This window comes from Sus scrofa, chromosome 5 (genome assembly GCF_000003025.6).
Source record: "Sus scrofa isolate TJ Tabasco breed Duroc chromosome 5, Sscrofa11.1, whole genome shotgun sequence".
Lineage (NCBI taxonomy): Eukaryota > Metazoa > Chordata > Mammalia > Artiodactyla > Suidae > Sus > Sus scrofa.
Genome location: NC_010447.5, coordinates 46,111,618 through 46,137,122, shown reverse-complemented (window position 1 = coordinate 46,137,122; position 25,505 = coordinate 46,111,618). Strand labels below are relative to the sequence as shown.

General features: G+C 41.6%; 1 protein-coding gene across 20 annotated transcripts in view; it reads left to right on the top strand.

Annotated features, from left to right (window-relative positions):
* Nucleotides 1-25,505, top strand: part of PPFIBP1 (PPFIA binding protein 1) — a 191,518-nt gene that overhangs the window by 85,793 nt on the left and 80,220 nt on the right. For 2 of the 20 annotated variants that reach the window (XM_021092132.1, XM_021092146.1), the window contains exon 3: nucleotides 23,189-23,282. The exons of 16 other annotated variants lie outside the window; for them this stretch is intronic. The gene's annotated coding sequence lies outside the window, so the exon portion shown is untranslated. Of the gene's footprint in view, nucleotides 1-23,188; nucleotides 23,283-23,854; nucleotides 23,874-25,505 lie in introns of those variants that run through there. 2 more of the 20 variants (XM_021092138.1, XM_013997775.2) reach the window with 1 other exon arrangement.

Genomic DNA, 25,505 nt, shown 5'->3' with positions numbered 1-25,505 from the left:
TTAACATCAAGGCTCACACCCACTTCAGGCCAAGACTGTGCCTCTTACAAATACGGAGAATCTATAGTCCTTCCTACCTCTCTGTCTTAAAATACTTCCTATATTTTTCAATTTTTAAAAATAAACAGTTGTATGCTTTTTAGTAAAGTGCCTATCAAGTTCCAGGCGCTTCTAACAACAGCAAATCCATCTTTTTTTTCTTTTTCTTTTTCTTTTTTGGCTGCCCCACGTCATATGGAGTTTCCCGGCCAGGGATCAGATCTGAGCTGCAGTTGTGATGTACACAGCAGCTGCGACACCACAGGATCCTTTAACCCACTGTACTGGGCTGGGGGTCAAACCTGTGTCCTGGTGCAGCTGAGATGCTGCCGATCCTATTGTGCCACAGCGGGAACGCCAGCAAATTTGTCTTTAACCTGGCTTTGGTTCATTCATAAAATAGAGATAATGTCTTCCTTGAGGAGTTTTGGTAATGATTAGGGATTATACACGTGTGATGCATAGGTGGTTTATTTTCATTCTGTAATTGAGGAATCTGAAACATCTTCCTCTTGCACTGGCATTGCCCCACTGGGGAAAATGTTTTTATTTTATTTAAAAATTTCAAAAATAGACTCATTGCCACCTCTGATCATGTATTAAAATCATGTGTGCATTCAATAACCATATTTGTATTTGTGGAGGTATCTGACTGTCTCCCCCCTCTGGACTGGAGCCTCCCTGAGAGTAAGGCAGGTCCCTTACTCTGTAGGTAGTGTCGAGGTAGTGTGTGCATCCACCAGCAGGGTGCCATATCCGTGGATCCCTCTGGGATTCTGGTGGCCTTAGAGAATCAGCCTTTCCCAGTGCATCACTTACATGGGAGCCACACTGGAGACTTTTCCTTTTCTAGTACATTCTCTAGTTGGGATGGAAATATCCAGAAGGGATCTTTCTGAGGCTAAGCATTGGTGAAATGAGTGTCGTCCCCTTTGGATGTACAGACAACACAGATGCAAATTGTTTGAAGCCAACTGTTGTTCTCTAAGCCTTGAGCATCCTTCTAAATCGGGTAGATGGTCCCTTTGTGGAAAACGTTTTTCATAAGAAATCTGTGGGTGCAGGATAGGGAGGATGTAGACTCTGTAGATGCTTTTGTTTGTCTCAGAGGAAACTAGAAACCCCAGACCAAAGAGCCTAGTTAGCACTTGACTACCTTTCCTTAAAGAACTAGTAGTAAAATGCCCCAAATCCAAAGACCTTTCTTCACATTCTCTAGGGGACTGCAAAAGAAGAGAGTGGAATTGGGAGCTGGGGTGGAAACCTAAGGAGATGTGCTCAAGGTTGATTATCTAGAAGGACCCCAAGAGTTCAGAGGCAGCTAGATAGACTGGCATGCAGCTCCCTGACTCAATGGGAGAAAATCTGGATAGGAACTGGCCTGCGGTGTTTTTCTCGTATTGTAGAAAATCGGATGAATGAATGAATGTAAATAGGAGCGGGCAGTGTGAATGCCTATTATAAATAGTAATAAATTTCAGTTTAATTAGAAGGGAATCCAAAGAGAAGCAGAATGGGAACAAGTGAGCCTGAGGGGGGAGTTGGGGTGGGCTGTGCACTGGATGTCTCTCTGCCCCTCTCCAGCCATTGTCATCAGCCACCAGAGTTCCCACCAGTAGATACTGCCTTCTACCAAGGCCTTCCTGTCCCTGTTCCCACTCCCACCTTTAAATGATTTACCACCAATTCAATGCCTTACATTTTTTGTCCAACCTTTTCTTAGCACAGATAAAGCTTTCTGTCCACTTCCCTGAGGCTGAATAAAATTAAGCTACAGGAGTTTCCCCACCTCTGGCTCAGATCTCCCACAGCATCTGTGAATGGATGCTGTTGTGTGTCTGCACAATGGTCTCCATTCAGCTATGAACCACTTGTGCATGTCTCCTTCCGGAAGACAAGTTGTTTCCCAGAATGCATTTGTGGTAGCCTTGTAACTGGTTAATGAAAATGACATTGGTTAATGGAAATTATAGGAAATGTTCAGGCAAGACTTTTTCAAACCTTTTAATGCTAAAAATAGCATTTAAAAACCCTGTAAAAACCACACGAGATGTTTATGGAAAATTAGAAGATACAAGACAAAAAGAGAAAAAATATATATATAGTTTTGGCGGCTGCCACACCATGTGGAAGTTCCAGGGCCCAGCAGTGAACCCATGCCACACCAGTGACCTGAGCCACAGTAGTGGCAACAATGGATCCTTAACCTGCTGGGCCACCAGGGAACTCCAAGAAAATATTTTTAAAAGCAAAACTTTAGGGATAGAAATCAAATCAGTGGTTTCCAGGAGCTGAGGTAGAGAAATGATATCACTTGTAAAGGGACCAGAGTGAGCTGTTTGGGGGATTGAAATAATCTGTATCAGCACTGTCCAAGAAAAATGTAATTTGAGCCACAGATGCAAGCTAGTAACTTTTAACTTTTAATTTGCTAATAGGTACATTAAAAAAGGAAAAATAAACAGGTAGAATTCATTAAATGTGTTATATTTAACCCAGTATATGGAAAACATTATAATTTTACCATGAATTAATAAGAATTTTTGCATTTTTAAAAAGCAAGTCCTTTTGTTTGGTGTGTATTTTATACCTCGGCACATCTGATCTTTGACCAGCCGCATTTCAAGGGTTTAGTAGCACATGTAGCAACACTAATGGAAGCACAGTTTGACCCTGTTTTGGTGGTAGTTACACAACTCTGTATGTTTATCAAATCTCATTGAATCGTGAAAGATATGTGCACCCCAGTGTTCATAGCAGCACTTTTCACAGTAGCCAAGACATGGAAATAACCTAAATGTCCAGTGACAGATGAATGGATAAAGAAGATTTGGTGTGTGTATATAGAAGGGAATATTCCTCAACCATAAAAAAGAATTAAATCATGCCATTTACAGCACTGTGGACGGACCTAGAGATTAGCATACCAAGTGAAGTAAGTCAGACAGAGAAAGACAAATATCATATGTTACCACTTATATGTGGACTCTAAAGAAATGAAACAAAGGAATTTATTTACAGACCAGAAATAGACTCACATAGAGAACAAACTTATGGTTACCAAAGGGGGAAGAGGGTGGAGGAGAAGTAAATTAAGGGTTTGGGATTAACATATAACACACTACTATATATAAAATAGATAAACAACAAGGACCTACTGTATAGCACAGAGAACTATATTCAGTATCTTGTAATAACTTTTAATGGAGAAGAATCTGAAAAAGAGTACATATATGTGTATAACCGAATCACTTTGCTGTTCATCTGAAACACTGTGAATCAACTATACTTACAAAAACTTAAGTGAGTGATATTGAAGTTTTTAAAAGCTCATTGAATTGTACACCTAAAAAGAATGATTTTTACTTTATTTAAATTATACATCAATTAAAAAAAAAAAGCATTTTCCTGCTAGTCAGAATGAGCCAATATAGTGCCTTCCATGAACATCTATTAAAATTATTCTCTTAAAATGAATCTCAGAAATGGAACTTGGCAATCTTTAAAAAATAAAAGCTAAGAGCATACGTTAGAACCACCCAAGGCTAGTAATTTTCATAGGCTTCAGATGTGTGTGTGTGTGTTTTTCCATTACACAGCTCAGTTTAGAAAGTTTAGCTGGTGAAAACTGAATTAGAGTGTGAATTTTTTTAAAAAAAGATTTGCATGTGTTTGACAAAATAAAGATGCACACAAATTGTTTTGAGAAAGACAGTGCTAATTCTAGGAAAGAGCTTGTCATTTTCTCTTCTGGCTCAGAGCTACTTCTTTTGCAGTGGTATTAAAAATCACTTGTCTTTTCCTTCTGTTTCTGTTATTTAATGTGCTTTGTAGTAACTGTTTTCTTCGAAGTGGATCTGTCTGTCTGCAGGCATTTGGATCTGTCTGTCTGTTTGCAGGGGTGTGAGGTGGGAGGTGGGGGTCAAGGGAGGAGCTCTTGTACCTACTTGATGGGAGGAGGCAGTTGGTTATGGGGGAGTAAGTTTAACTTTTATAACTAAAGCCAGGAAATATTTCTGGCTGTGGCATAATGTGTCACTAATTATAAATAAAGCCATTTGCCATTTGGCAACTATTTTTCTATTTTCTTTTTACACCTAACAGTCCATGTTTACATTCTGTTGAAGCTAATGCAAACACTAGCCATTTACAAATGAATACCTCCAAGAGAAATAGATGAAAAGGGTATCTTCTAAATGGTCTGCAAACCTAGGGATCTGGATGACAATAAAAAGATCAAAATTCATTAGGGCTGAAAGGTTATTTCCACAAGTGTAGGCTGGGAAGACACCCTGATGAGAAATTATCCCACTGTATTTGTAGAGGACAAAGTGTTATATCATTGTTTTAAAATTCGACAGTCTGCAGAGTACATTTCAGATGTGGACCACAGGTTAAGAATAAGACCAGGGGAGTTCCTGTTGTGGCACAGTGGAAACAAATCCGACCAGTATCCATGAGGACAAGGATTCAATCCCTGGCCTTGCTCAGTGGGTTGGGGATCTGGTGTTGCCACAAGCTGTAGTGTGGGTCGCAGACGCTGCTCGGATCCCGAGTGGCTGTGGCTGTGGCGTAGGCCAGCAGCTGTAGTTGCCCCTAGCCTGGGAACTTTCATATGCCACAGGTACAGGCCTAAAAAGCAAAAAAAAAAAAAAAAAAGGATAAGATCAGTTCTTCTCATTTTATTTAATTGCTTGAGTTTAGGGCTTAGTTACTCAAGAAGCAGTTCCTCTAAGTCTGCAGTTCACAAGAAGAATCTCAGCCATAGTGAGATTCAAATTTCAGTGTACATTAAAGGTGCAAATCCCTGTCCACAGAAGTCTCTAGTTTAATAGACAAGGAATGGGGCTTAGGATCTGCCCTCTCAACATGTGTTTGCCAGTGGACTTCACCTTAAGAAACACTGATCCAGAACAACCCTTTACACTTTAGATCTCTCTCTCTATTAGACACTATGATGGATTCAAATAAAAGGCAGGATCCCCTTGGGAAGGTTATAATATAAAGCAGCATTCTGAGTGGTCCAGCAGCAGTGAAGTGAGGGGAGTTCAGAAGGGGGCAGTGCGCCAACAGGTGACTCATGATGTGTGAAGGATTCAGATTAGTGGAGACAAACTGGATGTCTGGGACCCCTGGTGATAGTGTGCTACCCAAAAGGGAGGAGGCGCCCCAGGGGAAGGAGCCTTACTGAGGTGTTGACTATAATTTTGGAGCACCAAGGACATGTTAACAGGAAAAAAGAATTAGGACCATTAGGTACCAAACATGTGAAGGAAGTCTGATGCATTCTCATCGGTGATTCCTAAACTTGAATGCACAGTTAGAATCACCTGAGGACTTATTAAAGTATAGCTTGCCAGGTCTACCCTCCATGTTTCCGATTCCATGGGTCTAGGCTGGGGCTGGAGAATTTTCACTGAAGCCCCCAAGTTCTGCTGGTGCTACTTGAGCTGGGAGCCACACCCGAAAACTCACTGCTCTTAATGAATTCGATGTCTTGACTTATCCATAATCCACAGATGAGGATTGGAACAAACCGTGGGTGCAAGATTAAGAAGGGGATGGCCATTGACATGTTATGTGACCTAGAATGCCTGCTGCATGGACTGTCCTTTTCTCTTTTTTTTTTTTTTAAGTTTTATTGAAGTATAGTTGATTTACAAGGTTGTAATCATTTCTTGCTTCAGTTATACATAGACACACACCCATTCTCTCTCAGATTCTTTTCCCACATAGATGATCACAGAATATGGGTAGAGTTCTCTGTGCTATACGCCAGGTCCCCGTTAGCCAGTTATTCCATGTACCTCAGTGTGCACGTGCCTATCCCAAACCCCCAGTGACCCCTCCTCCCCAACCTATCCCCTTTGTTAACCATAAGTTTTTTAACCATAAGTCTTCCTCTTTTTCTTCTGAGACATCTTTATTCTCAGAGCAACTGGTCGGTCAAATCAAAAATACCCTGGGGGGTAGGATCAGAAACATGGTCATGGAGAATAATTTTGAAAACGATAACCTTATACTTAGCATATGCCCAGAGTACTCTAAAACTGTGATTCAAATTGTATTTCTCAGATTTTATTTTTTTTAAATGTAATATGGAATATCATACTTGAGGACTAGCATTGACTAGAATATTCACCCCCTGCTTTATGTAAATCTCCACTCTAAACCTGAATTTAGGACCTTAACCCCTCAAAACTTGCTCCCCCTGCAGTGTTCTTTATAAATGGCATCATCATCTCCCCAGTTTTCTGTGTCATAAGCTGGACATCTGGGACATTCCTCCTCTCTCTCACACTTTCAGCCTGCATCTCATTATTCACCAAGTCCCATCAATTCCATCTCCTAATGCAGCCTGTCCCCTTCCCTGTCATCATATTATTCATCCACCAGCTCTCAGGTGGACCTTCCCACATCTTCTCTGGCTCCCTCTGATTCATTATCTACATAGAAGCCTGAGAGATTTTTTAGAAACACAGGTCATATCAGATCACCCCTATGCTTAAGACCCTTCAATGTGTTCCCTCCAGTTGTAGGATAATCTTTAAATTCTCAAAATGGCCCACAAGGACCCTACATGACATAGCTACAGCCAACATCTCATTTTGAACCACTCCCCTATATTCTTTAAAGTCCTGGCCCACTGACGCTGTCAATTCCTGAACTAAACATGTTTAAAACCAGTGTTCTTTGCTGAAGTGATTATAGACTTATATCCCAAGGGTATGCAAGGAGAAGGTGACTGTGGCATGAGTCCTTAGCTTTTGTGTGATTAGAAAACAGCAGCCTCCCCAGGCAGATGCAGCACCAGGGCTGGAGCAGGCTGGCTTTCAGCCTCCACCCTCCTGGGCAGGGCACCCTGTGCAGCCTGGATGGTGACCCCGACTCGGAAGATGTCAGTTGGTTTACCACCAGATTCATGTAACTCTGTTTGTCCTATTTAGAAGTGGAATATTGGACAACTTCTGGAAATCCCCAAAAGCCTGTGATTTTTGTGATAATTGTAAATGTGAAGAGGTTTTTACCAGGAAGTTAGAGAAATTGTTCTTTGCATAACCAGGATGACATGTGTGTGTCTTTCCAAGCCAGCCCGGTTACATCTGTGCTGCCTGATCAGAAACCTTGTCTCACAGTTGATGATCAGGAATGATTTACAATCTAGAACGCTCCTGTCTGCTAACATTGAAGTTTAAAATTGAATGCATAAAGCCCTCAGACTCCTGTGGTTTTCCTACAAGAAGGAGGGCCTCCGACTCATCGGAGAGGCACAGCATTCCTTCCTGTAACATGTTTGCTCTTGTGAAAATGACTTGAAGTATTCGAGACCTGGCAGCAGAAGAGATGGGAGGAGACCTGGTTCTTACTGGGTATGAGTCATCTTATTAAACATTTAAATTGAACATTTTATTAGGCAGTTTCATTGTTGGTACAAAACTGTTCATCAATCCGAGATTGCTTTGATGTACATGTTATCTATCCTTGTGTCCTCTGCCAGGATCCCAGCATTGATCTCTCCCCACGCAAACACTGCATACATATTATTATGATCATTTTGCCTATGATTTGGGGGCAGTTTTGTTTCTTGTTTTTAAACTCAGTGTTGAATAGCCAGGAGTTTTTTGATGTCTTTTTTTTTTTTCCCCTTCAGATTTATGGGTGTGAGTAAATCTTATTTAGCGAGGAGTATAAGAAAGTTATGAAAAATAACCATACATACTTAATACCTTTGTAATTTCAAAGGAGTCAAGGACATTCCCTGTAGGTCTTCACTAGGTCTCTCAGTAGGAACAGACTTTGAATCCGGGAGCAAGCAGTTGCTCTGTAAATGTTTGTTATGATATTGCAATGGCTGAATATGCTGGATCTAATTGAATTAGTGTATCATGTTCATTGCTGGGTCATCAAGGCAGTGGTTGAATGTTGTCACTGAGAAGAGATAGCAGATCGTTGCCTTGGAAAACTCACTCCTCCCTGTAGAGCTGTAGCTGGGTCTCTCAGCTCTGCCTTATTGGATGCCTGTGCCGTGGTAATCATGGGTCCTTTTACCCCTCGCACTTAGGCAATCTGCTGCTGCCACGGCCAGCATTGCATGCTGGGCCTCCCCACTGGTGCTGGTTTGCAAGGGCTGCCGTAAAAAACTGGGTGAAGGAGTTCCCGTTGTGGCTCAGCGGTAACAAACCCTACTAGTATCCATGAGGATGCAGGTTCGATCCCTCGCCTTACTCAGTGGGTTAAGGATCTGGCCTTGCCATGAGTTGTGGTGTAGGTCACAGATGCAGCTCAGATCTAGAGTTGCTGTGGCTGTGGCTTAGGCTGGCAGCTACAGCCCTTATTCGACCTCTGGCCTGGGAAGTTCAATGTGCTGTGGGTGCAGCCCTAAAAGAAAAGAAAAAAAAAACTGGGTGGTTTAAACAACAGAAGTTTATTCTCACAGTGCTGGAGGCTGAAAGTCCAAAGTCAAAGTATTGGTAGAGTTGGAACCCTTCTGAGCACTGTGAGGAAAGGATCCATTCCAGGCTTTTCGCCTTGGCTTGGGGATGACTGTCTTCTTGTGTTTTCACATCCTCTTCCTAATGTGTGTGTCTCTCTCTCTTTTTTTTTTTATGAGGACACCAGTCATAATGGGACAGGGCCCACTGAATGATCCCATTTTAACGTCACAACCTGTAAAGACGTTCTCTCCAATTGAGGGCACTTCTTAAAGGACTGGGGGTTAGGATTTCAATGTATGAATTTGTAGGGACCTATCACACCACTTATAGTTGAGCTTTGATACAAATTAGCCTGAGGAATACTTATTCCTTAGCTATACTCATTCTGAAATCTTCTTCAAATGGCCAAAAGAAATCTGTAAATTTGCGGAATTTTCACCCTTTCTTGCTACCTGACAGAGCACCTGAGGGTTGACAGTGTTGCTTCTGCAGTTCCATTCTCTCCCTCCCTCCCTCCTTCTCTCTCTCTCTCTCATTCATTTCATGAGTCATTAGGCCAAAAAGTATCAGATAAATGAAAACAAATATGAGAAATGCACCTTTAATAAGGGAGCTTTCGCCACGCCCTTTCCATGCACATCCATGACTTTTAAAATATCTAAGCCATTCCATGTTCAGAGGATTTACAATCCCATAACATGTTGATCTGTAGTGTGTTTTTACTTGACACTTGTTTGGGTTACACCACTCACGCATGGCCTTTATTTTCCACCTGAGCCTTATTTAGCTGCGTGGTTTGGACACTCACAGCTCTCCAGTGCTTTGGACTGACTGCTTATTGTGGGAACTTGCAGCTGGACATTCTGGCAGGTCATTGTCATACTGTCCAATGATTCCTTCAGAGATATTGGTTCTTAAGCTGAAGGATGTCTTCCTTTTCTTCTCTGCGCCTTTCCCAGTTTCTGGAAGATGGAGGCCTCTGCCAAGCCTTTCTCTCTAAAGCCCCTGGCTCCGGTCACACTTGTATGCCCCCATATGTATTTTTAAACTAGCTCCACCCCCTGTTCCCAAGCCTGCTATGTGTTAATGTGACTGGTATGTATCTTCTTAGGCTTCTGGGCATTGAGACACAACCCATTTTTCATTTCTCCTAGCCCGAGAGACTGGGACGAATGGGAGCGTTTCTCTGCTTTCTGCTACATGAGTCAGGTTTTGCCTCTTCTCAGGCATATTCTATAATATCAGCAATCTCTTAGTAAAACTACCCATCCCTGTGGGAAGCAGAAATTAGGGCTACTTGGATCCTGCAAGGCATCACCATCACCATACATCTGAGCCTGTAGCAACATGGAAGGACACCAAGGTCAAGGATCCTCCCTGGCTCTGTGTGAAAGACCCTAGTCATCTTTACTATTAAGCTAAAGCGGGATATTATAAAATTTTTATCAAATAAGAAATGTATATATTGGAGTTCCCGTTGTGGCACAGCAGAAACAAATCTGACTAGTATCCATGAGGATACAGGTTAGATCCCTGGCCTCGCTCACTGGGTTAAGGATCCAGCGTTGCCGTGAGCTGTGGTGTAGGTTGCAGGCATGGCCCAGATCTGGCGTGGCTGTGGCTGCAGCTCCGGTTCGACCCCTAGCCTGGGAGCTTCCATATGCCACAGGTTCGGCCCTACAAAGAAAAAAAAAGTAAACTGGATCACCATGCTGTACAGTAGAAAAAAAGATAATGTATTAGGGAAATTAAAAAAAAAAAGTATATATTTACCTGAGACAAAGTCAGCTCTCTGTTTCTTCGTGACACAGCCGACTCTCCCTTCCTCCTTCCTGCCCTCCCCCCATTGACCGAATACCCTTTAAACAAGGAGTTCCTCCCAGGTAAAAGTCTTTAGTTAGCTTAGGGATCCCCACCACTACCACCCTCACCTCTGCTTTTGCCAAGTCTTTTTTAAGAAAGGCATCTCTTGGGGAATTCTCTCATGGAATGGGAACAAGCATGCAGTCCACCCGAACACTTGGTGTTTAAAAAAAAAAAAGGATTTAATGAGTGAGAGCCATTTTTTTCTGCCACCCTCCTAAGGGATGGATTGCTTGGTTAAAATAGGCTCTTCTACCACTTGCTAGCCAACCCAAAGCTGTTGGCCATATTTTTAATAAAACTAATAAACAATAAGGCTATCAACCATCTCAGACATCTTTTAAAACCTAGACTCCTACCATAGAAGTTCTGTCTCTGGCTGGTTTCTTTTTATTTATGGAAACTTGAGCTGAGGACCATACCTAAGCAGAAGGAGGCCTAGGGCCCCATCTCTTCAGGAGTAACTGGTAGCTTCTGAGAGGCTCTCCTAGTTCTGGATCATTCCAATGCCAAGGACCAAAAGCTCTCCATGAGTGGCAGTTACTGTTCCTGGTTGCCATATCTGACTTCTGGTTGGAGCGAATCCCAGAGGCCCACAGAAACTTCCAGGAAGCTCCAGAGAGGAGCCCAGATTTTCTAACATCCACCTGGTAGCCCCATGGTTCTGGCACCTGACCTCTTTGAAGAAGAGGAGCCTGGGGGATCCATATAAATGTTGACGAAAACTCTCTCCAGGGGAAATCTCCCTTCAGAGCTTAGACATGAGGATGTTTTAAAAAAAAACTTCAAGACCTGAAGTATCAGGCTTAACAATAGACTTTTGTGAGTTCCCATCATGGCATAGCAGAAACGAATCCAACTAGGAACCATGAGGTTGTGGGTTCCATCCCTGGCTGGCTTCGCTTAGTGGGTTAAGGATCCGGTGTTGCCGTGAGCTGTGGTGTAGGTTGCAGATGTGGCTTGGATCTGGCATTGCTGTGGCTGTGGCTGTGGAGTAGGCCAGCAGCTACAGCTCCAGTTGGACCTCTAGCCTGGGAACCTCCAGATGCCGTGGGTGAAGCCCTACAAAGACAAAAGGACAAAAAACAAACAAACAATAGGCCTTTGACCATTGACCTCACCACAGCTCCCGGCAGTGTGAGATTCTTAACCCACTGAACAAGGCCAGGGATTGAACCTGCATCCTCATGGATGCTAGTCAGATTCCCCTAAGCCACGTCAGGAACTCCTTGGACTGTTGTTAAGTGCTGTTCTACCTCCCTTGACTTCCGCTTTTCTTGGGGCACAGGGCAATCAAACTAACTCCCAGTTCCTTCCTCTGGGTAAATAACCACCTGGTCTTCCCTGTCCACTCTGTTTTTGTTGTTGTTGTTGTTGTTGTTGTTTGGTTTTTTGTTTGTTTGTTTTTGTCTTTTTGCCATTTCCTGGGCCGCTCCCGTGGCATATGGAGGTTCTCAGGCTAGGGGTCCAATCGGAGCTGAAGCTGCTGGCCTACACCAGGGCCACAGCAACGCTGGATCTGAGCCACATCTGCAACCTACACCACAGCTCACGGAAATGCCGGATCGTTAACCCACTGAGCAAGGGCAGGGATAGAACCTGCAACCTCATGGTTCCTGGTCGGATACATCAACCACTGCGCTACGACGGGAACTCCTTCCCTGTCCACTCTGATGCACTTGTGTGGTTTTGACCTCACTCTGCAGGTCTCAAACATTCCAGGAAGCTACTCAAAATTTACTCTCTCTTCCTATCCCCTGGTTAGATGGTTTTAGCAGAGATTTGTCTCTGGTAGCTGTTTCCCCCTTGACAAGCAAGATTCCTAGCCCCTTTGACTTTTCTTTCTTTCTTTCCTTCCTTCCTTCCTTCCTTCTTTCTTTCTTTCTTTTTTTTTTTTTTTTTTTTTTTTGGCTGCTCTTCAGCATATAGAGTTCCCAGGCCAGGGATCAGATCCGAGCCACAGCTGCAGCCTGTGCACAGCAGGAACTGCCCTTTGGCTTTTTACTTACACATTGGGGCCTCCAGCAAGTTAAGAAAAGCTCAGTAAGCTGCTGACTATGACATTCCTGTATACAAGAGAGTCCTTGGGGCATATTAATTAATTATTATTAAATGGTTATGCTTAGCTTTTAGAAAGCTTCTCCTGTTCTCTCTTTTTATTTTTTGGCCACACCCATGGCCTGCCCAAGTTCTGGGGCCAGAGATCGAATCTGCACCACAGCAGTGACCTGAGCTACCAGGGAACTCCTTCTCTCTTTTTTTATTGTCAGAGTCCTAGGCCACTGATGCTCCAGTTGCCAGAGTTGGTTAATAAATGCTATTTTCTTTTTTTCCATTTTTTATTCCCTTTTCTTCCCTGTTTTCCTTCCTCCTCATTTTTTCTTCCTTTTTATATCCTTATCTCCATTGTTTTTAAGACAATTCATTGTTAAGGAGAGAATTTTTAAAATCTAGTTAGTTCGTTAGTTAGTTCTTTTGGCTACACCACGTCATGTGGAAGTTCCTGGGCCAGGGATCAAACCTGTGTCACAGTTGCATCCTTCACTGTAGCTGCAACAACATGGGATCCTTAATCTGCTGCACTACAAGGGAACTTCCTAATCTATTTATTTTTGTGCCCTCTTTCCAAAATTTTCTGAATTCAGTTCCACAGGTTCATATTGAGAACTCCATTGATGAACATTTACAATGTTTCTAGGAATTTTTTGGTTTTTGCTTGAATCTCTTCTCTTGCCACTTGGCAGCCATGTCTCCTCTTCAAGGTGCTGATTCCATTTTTGGTGATATTTCCATGGTAGCCAAACTGGAGTGGGCACAGGATGAGGCAGTGTTGGGGACCTCTCATTTCAAGGGGATAAATTGTGAAGAGTCCGGGCTAGATCTGTAACTTGTGAAGGGTGAGGGGAAGAATTCGAGAGTTGTTTGTTTTTTGGCTGGGGTTTTTAGGTCTAGAAGTTTTTTTTCTTGTTTGTTTGTTTTTAACATGTTTATTGGTTGAGCAGAAGGAAACAAATGAATGGAAAAGATTGAAGATTTGTGAGAATGACGGAGTGGATGTTTAAAAAGGTTGGAATGATATTAAGAACAGAGTGGAGAGTTTTCCCATGACAGGAGGCTAAGAGATGGGAACAGCAGGTTACACAGAACTTTTATAGAGGCAGGTGAGTATACATAGAAATTTTAGATAGAGGAGAGTTCCTTGGGATTCTCAGTAAGGTAGGTTATGAAGTAATCTACCAAGATTAAGGGTGGACAGGAATAAGAATAGATTAGAGGAGAGTTTTGTAGGAATTTTTAGAGATAGCCATTAGGAGGAATGTGGTAGGGAGTGAAATAATGATGAATAAAAGGATTGTTGAGTCACATTAAGGGCCCAGTCAAGATTAGATAGGAGGCGTTTGAAGTGAAGCCAACACGGCTTCTGCTAACAGTGCTCGGTACAGTGAAATCAAGACATAGCAAGGGGTTTCATGAGCAAAAATACACTTTTAATACTACATCACTATTTGACAGAAGGCAGGACTTGGAGGCATCCTGAGATTAAGATAATTCGAAGACTTTCAGTACACATGGTTTAAACAGCAAAAATGTAAAAAATACATTTTTATACAGTAAAAAAGTATCATTTCATACTTTGACAAATATACAGATACTATATATTTGTATATGTCTATTATGTAAAAATTAGTATATTTTGAGGCATACATATTAAGAAAGTGTATTTTCTATATTAATACAAGTATATTCCCTTGCCTTGTTTTGAGCTCAATCACCTAAAGTGTCCAAGTTTGGGATTGCCACTTGAAAATAAGACCGATGCTACAGTTGGCTAGGGAAAATGTATGTCTTTGGCAGGTGGGCTCACATAACCAGGTCCACGAGATGGACTTTATTGGAAAGCAGAGGTAGAAATTGAAGATGGTCACTTGAATGCAAGTTCCTCAGTGCCTAGAACAGTTCCTGGCACATGGTGGGTGGATAAAATGTCCTTTGAATAAACATGTATGTGTATGAATCAATGTATATAGATTAGCCATGTCATTTTGAAACACTAGTCCTATCAGATAAAGTAAAATGTGGAAAATCCTGATTATATTAGTTATTTGGTAGCCCTACCATAGGCATTCAACATATAACTGTAGGGAAAGCAAGCTTTCAAATTCCTGTTAAGACAATTCAATATAGCTTGGCCGTCATGAAAAAGTCTACAAACGATAAATACTGGAGAGGGTGTGGAGACAAGGGAATCCTCTTATACTATTGGTGGGACTGTAAATTGGTGCAACCACTATGGAAAACAGTATGGAGGTTCTTCAGAAAACTAAGGATAAAAGTACCATATGATCCAGCAGTCCCACTCCTGGGCATTTTTCCAGAGAAAACCATGACTCAAAAAGATATGTGTGGAGTTCCCATCGTGGCACAGTGGTTAACGAATCCAGCTAGGAACCATGAGGTTGCGGGTTTGATCCTTGACCTTGCTCAGTGGGTTAAAGATCCGGCGTTGCGGAGTTTCCGTCGTGGCGCAGTGGTTAACGAATCCGACTAGGAACCATGAGGTTGCAGGTTCGGTCCCTGCCCTTGCTCAGTGGGTTAAGGATCCGGCGTTGCCGTGAGCTGTGCTGTAGGTTGCAGACGCGGCTCGGATCCCGAGTTGCTGTGGCTCTGGCGTAGGCCGGTGGCTGCAGCTCCGATTCGACCCCTAGCCTGGGAACCTCCATATGCCGCAGGAGCGGCCCAAGAAATAGCAACAACAACAACAAAAGACAAAAGACACACACACACACAAAAAAAGATCTGGCGTTGCCGTGAGCTGTGGTGTAGGTTGCACATGCGGCTCGGATCTGGCTTTGCTGTGGCTCTGGTGTAGGCTGGCGGCTACAGCTCCGATTGTATCCCTAGCCTGGGAACTTCCATATGCCATGGGTGCGGCCCTAGAAAAAGACAAAAGGACAAAAAAAAAAAAATACATGTACCCCAATATACATTGCAGCACTGTATGCAATAGCCATGACATGGAAGCAACCTAAATGTCCATTGGCAGAGGAGTGGATAAAGAAGATGTGGTACTTAGATACAATGGACTATTACTCACCCATAAAAAGGAATGAAATATTGGCATTTGCAGCAACTATGATAGATCTAGAAATTATCATGCTAAGTGAAGTTAGACAGTGAAACACAAACATCATATGCTATCAACTTATATGTGGACTCTTAAAAAAGTATACGATGAACCTACTTGCATAGCAGAAACTTACAGTCTTTGAAAAACTTAGGGTTACTAAAGGAGACAGGTTGAGGAGGGAGAGGTGGGCTGAGGGTTTGGAATAGAGACGTTGTAAAATTATGTTGTGATGATGGCTGTACAACTATAAATATAACAAAATTCATAGAATTAAAAAAAGAAGGTAGAATGCCTACTTTTCAATATCTGAGAAGTATGGTGACTCTAGTGAAAAGGTTAGTGGCAGGGACGTTATTGAATCATTATGTAATCTTTGTTGAAGCTAACTGGATTGTAGAAACAAAAGCAAATGCTGGTACTTGGGGGAGAAAAACACTTATGAATATTTCTGTAAAATGTATACCACCAGAAATTCTGATTCAGATATTCTGGTATGGGTTGTAGGTATGGGTAATTTTAAAAATTCTCTACAGTTAATGTGAGAAATAACGACTGAGAACCACACACACACACACACACACACACACACACACAAACAAACCCCATATTTTACTTGCTCTGCTTTTCTTCTCAGTCTCCCTCATTCCCTCTCTCCCCAAAGCTATGGGTTGCCAAAGCTTTATTAAAATAAAATCAAAATCTAGGTTGATGATCTAGGATGTAAAAAAGCCAAACAAGTCCATTTAATGTACTATTCTTTAATATGCAATACTTTATAGCTTATTTGGTGGTGATCAATGAATGACTTTGTGTTGATGGATACAAATAAATGGTTAGTCATATTCATCAAACTTTTATTGAGTACTATATCCTGAGCTAAGCTTGGTATAGAAGTTATTAAGACTGCGACCATAGGGAGTTCCTGTTGTGGCTCTGTGGGTTAAGAACTGGCTTGATATCCATGAGGATGTGTGTTTGATCCCTGGCCTCGCTTAGTGGGTTAAGGATCCATTGTTGTCACAAGCCGCGGCTGCATGCGTGGCTCAGATCCTGCCTTGCTGTGGCTATGATCTAGGCTCTGATTCAGCCCCTAGCCTGGGAACTTCCATATGCTGCAGGTGCAACCCTTAAAAAAAAAAAAAAAAAAAGTGGGACCTCAATTCTTAAAAAGCTCAGTCTGATTAAGACAACATTCATTGGACCTAGTCAGTTAAGCCCACCTGCTAGAGACATACCTTTTCTTTAGCAAAGCACGGCATCTAGTAGAGATAACCAGTGGTTCCATGTGGTATCTGGTAGTAGAGGTTTAAAAAAAAAAAAAAAGTGGTCTGTGGGTGCTCGATGCTGTGGTCGTGGGTTTTCCTTGGGCATTCTGCCATGACATATGGCTTTCAGGTACAAGACCCAGATACTTCAGTAGGCTTTAGTGTAAAGGATGGTGTGGATGACTCTCCATGGATGATGATTTTGTAGTTCTTCTTGCCTCCTTCCTTTGGTGGACGGAAGGAGTATTTGTCATGCTTGGGTTGGGAGTGGACCAGAAGTTGCCTCAGCAAATTGGCCACTCCATCTTTCTATGGGCTAAGCCATGGACTTGATTCCTTTCTTTTCCCTAAAACACTGTATCAAAATCTATTATCTTTTCCATCAAAATATACACAAGATGATAGGAATGTTGATATCTTGTTAGGGGGTATATTATGTAGGTATTATGTGCATTCATCAGAACTCATCCAACTGTATAGTTAAGCCCTGTGCATTTCACCAAATGTAAATTCTCCTTCTTCATCCCCTTCTCCCCACATGGATCTCAAATACCAAATACTTGATACTGTTTCCTCAGGGCCTTTCCACTAGCCATTGTTTCTACCTGGAATCTCTTCTTATATATTCACATGACTTTTTCTCTCACCTCTTTCAGGGCTTTGTTCAATGTCATTTTATCCATGGGGCCCTCCCTGATTGTCATATTAAAATTGTAACTCCCTGCCATGCTCTTTCTACACAAAGAACCAGCAGGATGTACAGTTAAGATCATGGGCCCTGGCTTCAAATTCACTCTCACTTTATGACTTGGGTGCCCTCTGTGCCTCAGTTTCATTACCTGTCAAATAGGAATAAATACCTTGTTGGTAGGGTCACTATGAGGATTTAATGAATTAATACATGAAAAGCACCTTATACAGAGTAAGATAATGGTGTCTTTATCCCCCTTCCTTGCTTTTTTTCTCCATATTTTTAATCACCATCTGACCTGCTCTATATTTAAACTATTTATTTGTCTGTGGTTTCTTGCCATTAGACTGTATGTATCATCAGAGCAACAACTTTTTACTTTTTTCTTTTCCATTTTCTGTCTTTTTCTTTACTTCTATACCCTCATCACTAGAATAGTGCCTGATGTATGTTTTCAGTAAATACTGTTAAGTCAATGGGCAAATGAGCAGATAGGAAAGGGTTCTGTATAATTTCAGGAGGCTATGGGTTGGGGCAGAGGCTGGCAAAGTTTTTCTGCAGAGGGCCAGATAGTAAATATTTATAGGCTTTGTGGTTATAGCAATTCAAATTTATTGCTACAGCATGAAAGCTGTCTAGATGATTACATAAATGAATAAGTGTGACTGTTCCAATGAAACTTTATTTACAAAAACAAACAGAAGGCTGTATTTGGCTTATGGGCTATAGTTTACCAACCCTTGGGCTGGGAAATAAATTTTGGCCCTACTTTTCAGATTCTCATTACCTTTCCCCTTAAGCACATCTCCCACTGTAGCAATTAGTGCTAGTCACACAGTCCTGAAATATTAATAACTTGAAAAGCATTATATTACCTATTTATTACTTGTTTCAGTACTCATTAATTGTACAAAATTGGCATATCTTTTAGTATTTTAATAGTGAATAACAATGTTAAAAATATATTTTGTTCTTTCAACTGTATAATTTCAGAGCTGTGATTTTCTTTCTTTCTTCCTTTTTTTTTTTTTGACAACAGCTGAAGACATATCTGAACTGCTGATTATGGCCAGAGGCATGTGTGTTCTAAAAGAAAAAAAAATGTTGCATTCTACTCACTATACAGCCAGGAGTACAACTGACATTGACTGAAGTAGAAACCAATAGAAATTACCTTCTAGACAGTTCATTTTTAAAATTATAATCCTCTTTCTGTATAAAACTGTTCCCTAGGAGTTCCCGTCATGGCGCAGTGGAAATGAATCTGACAACCATGAGGCTGCAGGTTCGATCCCTGGCCTCACTCAGTGGGTTAAGGATCTGGCATTGCCGTGAGCTGTGGTGTAGATCGCAGACTCAACTTGGGTCTGGCGTTGCGCTGGCTGTGGTGTAGGCTAGCAGCTGTAGCTCTGATTAGACCCCTAGCCTGGGAACCTCCATATGCTGTGGTTACGGCCCTGAGAAGCAAAAACAAAAACAAAAACAAGAAACTGTTCCCTAGACTACAATTGTTACCACTCTTCCCAGTCAATTTGGTATGCTGGCAAGATTCTTCCATTTTAAAATGTAGTGTCTATTTTGGGTCATGTTGTATGAATGACAAACTATGAGATTTTAGTGCAAAATATAATAGCTTTTATTGTTCTGTTAAAACAGAGTAGATCAGAAATTATATGTCTTTTGCGGCTTCGATGCATTGTCATTAGGTTCCAGTTACAGGCATACACTAAAGATCTTGTGAGTTTGGTTCCATACCACTGCAGTAAAGCTAGTATTGCAATAAAGTGAGTTATAGGAAATTTTTGGTTTCCCAGTGCACTGGGAAACATAACATATAAGTTATGTTTACACCATGCTATAGTGTGCAATAGCATTATGTCTAAAAAACAAGGTACATACTTTCATTAAAAAACATTTTATTGCTAAAAAATGCTAACCATCATCTGAGCCTTCAGCAAGTCGTAGTACTTGTACTGGTGGAGGGTCTTGCCTCAGTGAGATGTTGATAGCTGATCAAGGAGGTGGTTGCTGAAGGTTGGAGTGACTGGAGCAGTTTCTTAAAATAAGACAGCAATTAAGTTTTTCCCATCAATTGACTCTTCCTTTCATGAAGGATTTCTCTGTCACATGCAATGTTGTTTGATAGCATTTTACACACAGTGGAACTTTTTTCAGAATTCGAATCGATTTTCTCACACCTTGCCATTGCTTTATCAACTTAGTTTATGTGATATTCTGAATTCTTTGTTTTTCATTTCAACAATCTTTACAGCATCTTCACCAGGAATAGGTTCCATCTCAAGAAGCCACTTTCTTTGCTCATCTATAAGAAGCAGCTCCTTATCTGTTGAAGTTTTATTGTGAGATTGCATCAATTCAGTCACATCATCTAATTCTAGATCTCTTGCTGTTTCTGCCATACCTACAGTGACTTCCTCCACTGAAGTCCTGAACCCCTCTAAGTCATCCAGAAGGGTTGGAATCAACTTCTTCCAAACTCTTCCGAATGTTGTTTTGACCGCTTTCTGTGAATCACAGGTGTTCTTAATGGCATCTAGCTAGAATGGTGAATTTTTTCCAGAAGGTTTTTGATTTAATTTGCCCAGATCCATCAGAGACTTACTGTCTATGGCAGTTACAGCCTTACGAAATGTATTTCTTTTTGTCTTTTTAGGGCCGCACTCACGGCATGTGGAGCTTCCCAGGCTAGGGGTTTAATCAGTGCTGTAGCCGCTGGCCTATGCCACAGCCTCAGCAACACCAGATCCAAGCAGCACCTGTGACCTACACCACAGCTCACCACAGTGCCAGATCCTTAACCCACTGAGTGAGGCCAGGGATCGAACCCACAACCTCATTGTTCCTAGTTGGATTCATTTCTGCTGGGAACTCCTGAAATGTATTTCTTAAAGAATAAGATTTGAAAGTCAGAATGACTCCTTGGTCCATGGGCTGCAGAATGGATGCTGTGTTAGCGGGCATCAAAACAACATTCATCTCCATTGTCCATCTCCATCAGAGCTCTGGGGTGACCAGGTGCATTATCAGTGAGCAGTAATATTTTGAAAAGAACTTTTTTTTCTGAGCAGTAGTTCTCAAAAGTGGGCTTAAGAATATTCAGTAAACCATGCCGTCAGTAGATATACTGTCATCCGGCCTTTGTTATTCCATTGACAGAACGAGGCAGAGTAGAGGATTTTTCAGAATGGTAAAGGAGCCCTGGCTTCAACTTAAAGTCACCAGCTGCTTTTGCCTCTAACAAGAGAGTCAGCCTGTCCTTTGAAGCTTTGAAGCCAGGCATTGACCTCTTCTTTCTAGCTATGAAAGACTTAAATGGCATCTTTTTGCAAGAGAAAGCTGTTGCATCTACATTGAAAATCTGTTGTTCAGTGTAGCCACCTTCATTAATCATCTGAGTGAGATCTGGGTAACTCGCTGCAGCACTCGCTACTTCACCTTGCTCTTTTATGTTGTACGGAGGACTTCCTTCCTTCAACCTCTTCAGCTTCAAACTGAAACCCTGCAGCTTCCTCATCTCTCTCAGCCTTCAGAGGGTTGAAGAGAGTTAGGGCCCTGCTCTGGATCAGACTTTGGCTTAAGGGTATGTTGTGGCTCTTTTGATCTTCTGTCCAGACCACTACAACATTCTCCATATCAGCAACAGGCTGTTTCACTTTCTTATCATTCATGTATTCGTTGGAGTGGCACTTTTAATTTCCTTCAGGAAGTTTTCTTTTACTACTTGGCTGACTGGTGCAAGAGGTCTAGCTTTCAGCCTATCTCGGCTTTCAACATGCCTTCCTCACTAAGCTTAATCATTTCTAGCTTTTGATTTAATGTGAGAGACGTATGACTCTTCTTTTCATTTGAACACACAGAGGCCACTTTAAGGTTATTTTAACTGGCCTGATTCCAATACTGTTGTGTCTTGGGAAATAGGAAGGCCTATGGAGGAGAGAGAGATGGGGGAGAGGCAGGTTGGTGGAGCAGTCACCACACATACATTTATCAACTAAGGGCTCCATCTTGTACAGGTGCAGCTCATAGTGCCCCAAAGCAATTACAATAGTAAGATCAGGGATCACTGACTACAGACCACCATGACAAATATAATAATAATGAGAAGGCTTGAAATATTGCTAGAATTACCAAAATGTGACACAGAGACATGGAGTGACTAAATGCCATTGGAAAAAATGATGCTGATAGACTTGCTCGATGCTGGGGTGCCACAAACCTTCAATTTGGATAAACAAACCAAAAAACCCCACAAAGCTGTTGCTATCTATAAAGCACAACAAAGTGAAGCAAATTAAAACGAGGTATGCCTGTATATGACTGCCACTGGTGTTAATTTAATTTAAATGTTTCTTTTGTTTCACTTCCGAATTTAGCCATTAAGTCATCATTGTCAGTGCTAACACTTTGTTCTCTTTCTTTGCATTATTTCCATTTCTCATTATTGTCATTGTTTGACATGTATGGAGAGAGAATGCACCTGAACTCTACTCGCCACTTGTGGAAGTTCTCTTGCTCATGTGTCTCCCCTTCTCTCTGTGCTCTGTGGCTGCAGCTCCCAATTACAGTACCGTGTACACACCCAGTCCCAAGACACCTACCCAGTGTGTCCTCCGGAGCCGTGCTTCTCCCACCATCTCTGATGAAGGACTAAGTGGTTTTTTTTTTTTTTTTTTTTTCTTTTTTCTTATTTCTAATCCATCATGGATTGACTCTTTTTTGTAAAATCCCATTTTAAAATAATTGGATTTGGCAGCAAAATTATTATGTAATTAGATATCACAGCAAGGTTAAGTGGCTATAAAATTTTCTCAGTACTTATTCTCAATTTCTATACTTATCTCATAGTAGACCAGGAACAGTTGGTCAACTAGCACCAGTCCATAGACTATGTTCTCAACAGAATCACTTTAGAGAAGTAATTGTCAAATGTTTTGACCCAGTGTAAGCTATACTTTCTCATATCATAATGCGGTACATAGGCACGCATGTACACACACACACATGCATGTGTGCATACACATATACACACACACATGCACACATGCATGTGCTAAAACCACTGGCATGTCAGCTCCCTAAAGGCAGAGTGATTTTTCTTTTGCTTGTCTCTTCCACTGTTCTGACACATGGTAGGCCTTCAGTAAATATTTGTTGCATCCAGAATTCCCGTCATGGTGCAGTGGAAACAAATCCGACTAGGAACCATAAGGTTACAGGTTCGATCCCTGGCCTCACTCAGTGGGTTAAGGTTCCAGCGTTGCTGTGTGCTGTGGTGTAGGTCACAGACATGGCTCAGATCTGGTGTTTCTGTAGCTCTGGTGTAAGTCAGCAGTAACAGCTCCGATTAGATTTCTAGCCTGGGAACCTCCATATGCCTTGGGTGCAGCCCTAAAAAGACAAAAGACCAAAAAAAAAAAAATTGTTGCATGCAAGTAAATATATAAAACCAAACCAGGAGTTCCTTGGTGGCTCAGTGGGTTAAGGATGTGACTTTGTCACTGCTGTGTGGGGGTTCAATCCCTGGCCCCAAACTTCTGCATGCCATGGGTGCAGCCAAAAAAAACCCAAAAGTTTCACAAAACGATGCTTTTATTTCTTGAGACATTCTGACATCTATTTTATTGAAACAAATGTTGATTATAGTCTACTCAATTTTTTCACTACCTTTTAGTCTGGGGGGGGGGGTTATAACACACTTCTTTACAGGATGCTTATATATGGTATATGTCCTTTTCCTCCCTTTCAGAGCTTTGAGTAGCTGTTACCCAGCCCTGCCCTCCTTCGAGTGCAAGTCTGGATCACACATATCCCAGAACAGCTTTCCTCTTAGCCAGCTAAGGGTAGGTTGGTAGACCTGGGTGGGAAAATAGGGAGAAATGAGTCTCCAGGTTTTTAAGACCTGGAGAGAAGAGATTAGAGTGGGTGGAAAAATTAGAAGTTGAAACCTTCTCAGGCCCCCTGATACTTCCCCATCATTTTAGGAACTAGAACGTTTTGCAAACTGATAGAAATAACGTCATTCCAAAGTAGCACACTGAATTTGGTTTACCTACCTCTTGAAGAGCATGAATATTCATTTTACGATATCTTAGCTAGCAAGGGTGATGACGATGACCAGATTTACCAAGTTTATCTTAAAAGTAAAGGTGGGAAGATAGGTTTCTGGCCTGTGCAGCTAAAAGGACGCTTACAGGGAGTAAAGGAGCTTAGAAGAGTTATAGCATAAAAGTATTCATGCTTGAGGAGCCTTTAGGGTAAAAGCATTTGATGGCCAGCATGTGAGACACTAGGGATGCCCAGATCAGAAATACAGTCACCATTATCAAGGAGCTCACAGCATGTCAAGAAGCTCATGTGAAGTCCTACCCCGGATGCTCATGGAGGGATCAACAAGACCTTGGAGGAAAGGATGCCTGAGCTGACTCTTGAAAGTATGTGTCCCAGGGCTTAGAAGGAGCGATACAAGGACATGGGAGTTCCCATTGTGGCTTAGCAGGTTACAAACCCGACTAGTATCCATGAGGATATGGGTTTGATCCCTGGCCTTGCCCAGTGGGTTAATAAGGATCCCGCATTGCTGTGGCTGTGGCGTAGGCCGGCAGCTATAGCAGCTGTAGATCCAATTCATCCCCTAGCCTGGGAACCTCCACATGCCACAGGTGTGGCCCTAAGAAGCAAAAGAAAAAAAAAAGAGAAAAAGGAAGTGGTAGAATAGAGATAAACGAGCATGGTACGCTCAGAGAAGGGTATGTTGTACTGCATGAGAGGCAGGCAGGGTGGGTGTTCTGGAGATGGTATGTATTTGAACTAGAAGCTTATGGGATAGGTCAAACTTGGGGATCCTTGTCAAGTTGGTGATTCTAGTCAGGGCGTACTAATTGTTCGATAAATAAGTACTTGTTAAATCAGCGAGAGGCATACTTGGGTTTTAGACTCAAATCTTTCTTCTTCAGTGACATGGGGCAAATCCCATGGAGTCAGAATTCTACCTAATAATAGTAGATAAGAGAGAAATGGGCCATTCTTTCAGTTTATCACAAGCTCTTCACATTTACTGACATTTAATATGCATCAGGTTTTCAAATAGCAGCAACATTCTTATATTCAAGAAGTGTAAAATCTTGGCTTACTGTAATGAACTTCTTAAAAATCAACTCCCTTCTCATCATTCGTAAGCATTAATAGCATAGAGCCAAAAGATCTACTTCTGGAGTTCCCTGGTGGCTCATTGGGTTAAGGACCTGGTGTTGGCACCGCTGTGGTGCGAGTTTGATCCCTGGCCCAGGGAACTTCTGCATGCTGTGGATGCAAGGAACCCCCACCCAAAAAAGATTAATTTTCCTTTATTTTGTCCTGTTTTCCATGCTGCTTCATTTATTTGACTACTTACTATCTTTTATGGCTCTTCATTTTCATGAGCAAGAGAAGTAACTTTTACTAATACGCAGTCATTAATATGCCCACTTTTATGCTCTGCCTTATATCTCCCTGTGAAGGGCTGTCCCATCTTCTGTGTGTTTGTGTTTATGCAGGTGGTTAAAATAACAAGTATCTTATTTGGCTTGTAAATATTTGGTGAGCCCTTGGTATGCTTGAGGTTATAATAGAAAAACAAAATGTTTAAGCCAGTTGTATCATGGTCCAGAGGGTTTGAAAATCCTGTTGTCCGAAGATACAGATGAAGAAGTTTATTATGGAAATATATAAAAATGTAGATAAAATAGTTCAATGTTACCCCATGTACTTATCACCCATGTTTAACTATTATCAAATCATGATGAATCTTGTTTCATCTCTATCTTTACTCTGATTCCCTTTTACTTCATTATTTTAAAGCAAATTCTAGATTTCTTACTTCATCCATGAATATTTTTCTCATCTCTACTATAACATAAACATTAAAATAGTTCTGTAATATCATCAAATACAGTATTCGAATTTCCAGTTATATCTGCAGTATTATGCTTATTTTTACAGCTTGACAAACCTTTTACATGTGTGTTGTAACATTAGATATCGCCCCTGGTGCCAGCATCCCCACTGTTTTCAATACTTTCCCTGCT